The sequence below is a fragment of the Phlebotomus papatasi genome, chromosome 4 (assembly GCF_024763615.1).
Source record: "Phlebotomus papatasi isolate M1 chromosome 4, Ppap_2.1, whole genome shotgun sequence".
Classification (NCBI taxonomy): Eukaryota; Metazoa; Arthropoda; class Insecta; order Diptera; family Psychodidae; genus Phlebotomus; species Phlebotomus papatasi.
Window position 1 is genome coordinate 5,689,489 of NC_077225.1, and position 5,215 is coordinate 5,694,703.

The window sequence follows — 5,215 nt, forward strand, 5'->3', positions numbered from 1 at the left end:
TTTGAAAAAAAATGATTTTGCTATATGGGTAAATTAAAAAAAAAGCTTCGAGTAAAAGTCTTTTGGGAGCGAATAAAATTGTGAAGGACAGGTCTTAGGAGAAAAGGATTTTGCGTTTCAGTTCGATGTAAAAACAGGATTAAAAATTTGTCAAGGGTAGGTCTTAGGGGGGAAAGAATATGTGTTTTAGGGTTATGTAAAAACAGGGTCCAAGAATATTAAAAAAAAAAAAGAGATTTTGCTACTTGGGTAAATGAAAAAGGCTTCGTGAAAAAATCTATTGTTGCTAAAAAAAAAAATTGTCAAGGACAGGTCTTAGGGGGAAAAGATTTTGTGTTCTATGTCAATGTAAAAACAGCGTAAAAAAAATTTGCTTCTTGGGTAAATGAGAAAAGTTTTGTGAAATAATCTATTGATGCTAGAAAGAATTTGTCAAGAACAGGTCTTAGGGGGAAAGGATTTTGTGTTTTAGGTCGATGGAAAAACTGTGTTAAAAAAATAAAAAAAAAGAGATTTTACTACTTTGGTAAATGAAAAAGGCTTCGTGAAAATTCTATTGTTGCAAAAAAAAAATTGTGAAGGACAGGTCTTAGGGGGAAACGATTTTGTGTTCTAGGTCAATGCAAAAACAGGGTCAAATAAAATTTTAAAAAAATTTTGCTACTTGGGTAAATGACAAAAGCTTGGTGAAATAATCTATTGAGGCTAAAAAAAAATTTGTCAAGGACAGTTCTTAGGGGGAAAGGATTTTGCGTTTTAGGTCAATGTAAAAACAGGGTCAAAAAAGAAATTAAAAGAAAAGGTTTTGCTACCTGGATAAATGAAAAAAGCTTGGTGAGAAAATTTATTGGGTTTAAAAAAAAATTGTCAAGAACAGTTCTTGTGAGGAAAGGATTTTGTGTTTTAGGTCGATGTAAAAACAGGGTCAAAAAAATTTAAAAATACAAAAACAAAAAAGATTTAGCTACTTTGGTAAATGACAGAAGCATGTTGAAAAAATCTATTGGTGCTTAAAAAAAATTGTCAAGGGTAGGTCTTAGGGGGAAAAGAATATGTGTTTTAGGCCTATGTAAAAACAGGGTCCAAGAAAAATTAAAAAAAAGGATTTTGCTACTTGGGTAAATGAAGAAAGCTTCAAAAAAAAATCTATTTTGGCTAAAAAAGATTTGTCAAGGACAGGTATTAGGGGGAAAAGATTTTGTGTTCTAGGGCAATGTAAAAACAGGGTCAAATAAAATTTTAAGAAAATTTTGCTACTTGGGTAAATGACAAAATCTTGGTGAAATAATCTATTGAGGCTAAAAAAAATTGTCAAGGACAGTTCTTAGGAAGAAAGGATTTTGTGTTTTAGGTCAATGTAAAAACAGGGTCAAAAAAAATTAAAGGAAAAGATTTTGCTACTTGGGTAAATGAAAAAGGCTTCGTGAAAAAATTTATTGTTGCTAAAAAAAAATTATATAGAACAGGTCTTAGGGGGAAAGGATTTTGTGTTTTAGGTCAATGTAAAAACAGGATCAAAAAAAAATTGAAAAAAGAAGATTTAGCTACTTGGGTAAATGAAAAAGGCTTCGATAAAAAATCTATTGAGTCTAAAAAAAAATTATCAAGAACAGGTCTTATGGGGAAAGGATTTTGTGTTTTACGTCAATGTAAAAACTGGATCAAAAAAAAATTAAAAAAAAAAGATTTTGATACTTGGGTAAATGAAAAAGGCTTCGTGAAAAAATTTATTGTTGCTAAAAAAAAATTATCAAGCACACGTCTTATGGGGAAAGGATTTTGTGTTTTATGTCAATGTAAAAACAGGGTCAAAAAAAATTTTAAAAAAAAATTTTGCTACTTGGGTAAATGAAGACGGCTTCGAGAAAAAATCTATTGTTGCTAAAAAAAAAAATTGTCAAGGACAGGTCTTAGGGGGAAAGCATTTTGTGTTCTAGGTCAATGTAAAAATAGCGTCAAATAAAATAAGAAAAAAATTTAGCTACTTGGGCAAATGACAAAAGCTTCGTGAAAAAATCTATTGAGGCTAGGAAAAATTGTCAAGGACAGTTCTTAGGGGGAAAGGATTTTGTGTTTTAGGTCAATGTAAAATCAGGGTCGAAAAAATTGAAAAAAAAAGATTTTGCTACTTGGGTAAATGAAAAAGGCATCGTGAAAAAATCTATTGTTGCTAAAAAAAAATTATCAAGGACACGTCTTAGGGGGAAAGGATTTTGTATTCTAGGTCAATGTAAAAACAGGGTCAAATAAAATTTTAAAAGAAATTTGCTACTTGGGTAAATGACAAAAGCTTGGTGAAATAATCTATTAAGGCTAGGAAAAATTTGTCAAGGACAGTTCTTAGGGGGAAAGGATTTTGTGTTTTAGGTCAATGTAAAAACAGGGTCAAAAAAAATTTAAAAAAAAAAAGATTTTGCTACTTGGGTAAATGAAAAAGGCTTCGTGAAAAAATTTATTGTTGCTAAAAAAAAATTATCAAGGACACGTCTTAGGGGGAAAGGATTTTGTGTTTTATGTCAATGTAAAAACAGGGTCAAAAAAAATTAAGAAAAAAAATTTTGCTACTTGGGTAAATGAAAAAGGCTTCGAGAAAAAATCTATTGAGTTTTAAAAAAAAATATCAAGGACAGGTCTTATGAGGAAAGGATTTTCTGTTTTAGGTCAATGTAAAAACGGGATCAAAAAAAAATTTAAAAAAAGAAAGATTTTGCTACTTGGGTAAATGAAAAAGGCTTCGTGAAAAAACCTATTGTTGCTAAATAAAAATTATCAAGGACACGTCTTAGGGGGAAAAGATTTTGTGTTTTAGGTCGATGTAAAAACAGGGTCAAAGAAAATAAAAAAAAAGATTTTGCTATTTGGGTAAATGAAAAAGGCTTCGTGAAAAAACTATTGTTGCTAAAAAAAAATTATCAAGGACACGTCTTAGGGGGAAAAGATTTTGTGTTTTAGGTTGATGTAAAAACAGGGTCAAAGAAAATTAAAAAAAAAAAGATTTTGCTACTTGGGTAAATGACAAAAGCTTGAAGAGAAAATCTATTGGGGCTAAAAAAAAATGTTAAGGACAGGTCTTAGGAGCAAAGGGCTTTGTGTTTTTGGTCAATGTAAAAACAGGGTTAAAAAAAAGTTTTGCTACCTGGATAAATAAAAAAAGCTTGGTGAGAAAATTTATTGGGTTTAAAAAAAAATTGTCAAGAACAGTTCTTGTGAGGAAAGGATTTTGTGTTTTAGGTCGATGTAAAAACAGGGTCAAAAAAATTTAAAAATGCAAAAACAAAAAAGATTTAGCTACTTTGGTAAATGACAGAAGCATGTTGAAAAAATCTATTGGTGCTTAAAAAAAATTGTCAAGGGCAGGTCTTAAGGGGAAAAGAATATGTGTTTTAGGTCTATGTAAAAACAGGGTCCAAGAAAATTAAAAAAAAAGATTTTGCTACTTGGGTAAATGAAGAAAGCTTCGAAAAAAATTCTATTTTGGCTAAAAAAGATTTATCAAGGACAGGTATTAGGGGGAAAAGATTTTGTATTCTAGGTCAATGTAAAAACAGGGTAAAATAAAATTTTAAAAAAATTTTGCTACTTGGGCAAATGACAAAAGCTTGGTGAAATAATCTATTGAGGCTAAAAAAAATTTGTCAAGGACACGTCTTAGGGGGAAAGGATTTTGTGTTTTAGGTCGATGTAAAAACAGGGTCAAAAAAAATTTAAAAAAAAAATTTTTTGCTACTTGGGTAAATGAAACGGCTTAGAGAAAAAAATCTATTTGGGACTACATAAAATTATCAAGGACAGGTCCTATGAGGAAAGGGTTTTGTGTTTGAGGTCGATGTAAAAACAGTTTCAAAGAAAATTTAAAAAAAAAAAAGATTTTGCTACTTTGGTGAATGAAAAAAGCTTCGTGAAAAAATTTATTGTTGGTAAAAAGAAATTTGTCAAGGACAGGTATTAGGGGGAAACGATTTTGTGTTTTAGGTCGATGTAAATACAGTGTCTAAAAAAATTGAAAAAAAAAAGTTTTTGCTACTTGGGTAATTGAAAAGGCTTGGTGAAAAAATCTATTGAGGCTAAAAAAAATTGTCAAGGACAGGTCTTAAGAGGAAGGGATTTTGTGTTTTTGGTCAATGTAAAAACAGGGTCAAAAGAAATATAAAAAAAAAAGATTTTGCTACTTGGGTAAATGGCAAAAGCTTCGTGAGGAAATCTATTTGGGGCTAAAAAAAATTGTCAAGGACAGGTCTTAGGGGGAAAGGATTTTGTGTTTTAGATCGATGTAAAAACAGGGTAAAAAAAACTAAAAAAATAAGATTTTGCTACTTGGGTAAATGAAAAAGGCTTCGTAAAAAAAATTATTTTTGCTAAAAAAAAAACAATTATCACGGACACGTCTTAGGGGGAAAGGATTTTGTGTGTTAGGTCGATATAAAAACAGTTTGAAAAAAAATTAAAAAAAAAGATTTTGCTATTTTGGTAAATGAAAAAGGCTTCGTGAAATAATCTACTGTCAAGGACAGGTCTTAGGGAGAAAAGATTTTGTGTTTTAGGTCAATGTAAAAACATGGTCAAAAGAAATTTAAAAAAAAAGATTTTCTACTTGGGTAAATAGGAAAAGCTTCGGGAGAAAATCTATTTGGGGCTAAAAAAAAATTGTCAAGGACAGGTCTTAGTGGGAAACGTTTTTGTGTTTTAGTTCGATGTAAAAACAGGATCAAAATTAATTTAAAAGAAGATTTTGCTATGTTGGTAAATTAAAAAAAGCTTCGGGAAAAGGTCATTTGGGGCTAAAAAAAACATTGAGAAGGACAGGTCTTAGGAGAAAAGGCTTTTGCGTTTCAGGTCAATGTAAAAACAGGGAAAAGAAAAATTTGAAAAAAATGATTTTGCTATATAGGTAAATTAAAAAAAAAAGCTTCGAGTAAAAGTCTTTTGGGAGCGAATAAAATTGTGAAGGACAGGTCTTAGGAGAAAAGGATTTTGCGTTTCAGTTCGATGTAAAAACAGGATTAAGAAATTGTCAAGGGCAGGTCTTAGGGGGGAAAGAATATGTGTTTTAGGGTTATGTAAAAACAGGGTCCAAGAATATTTAAAAAAAAAGAGATTTTGCTACTTGGGTAAATGAAAAAGGCTTCGTGAAAAAATCTATTGTTGCTAAAAAAAAAAAAAATTGTCAAGGACAGGTCTTAGGGGGAAAAGATTTTGTGTTCTATGTCAATGTAAA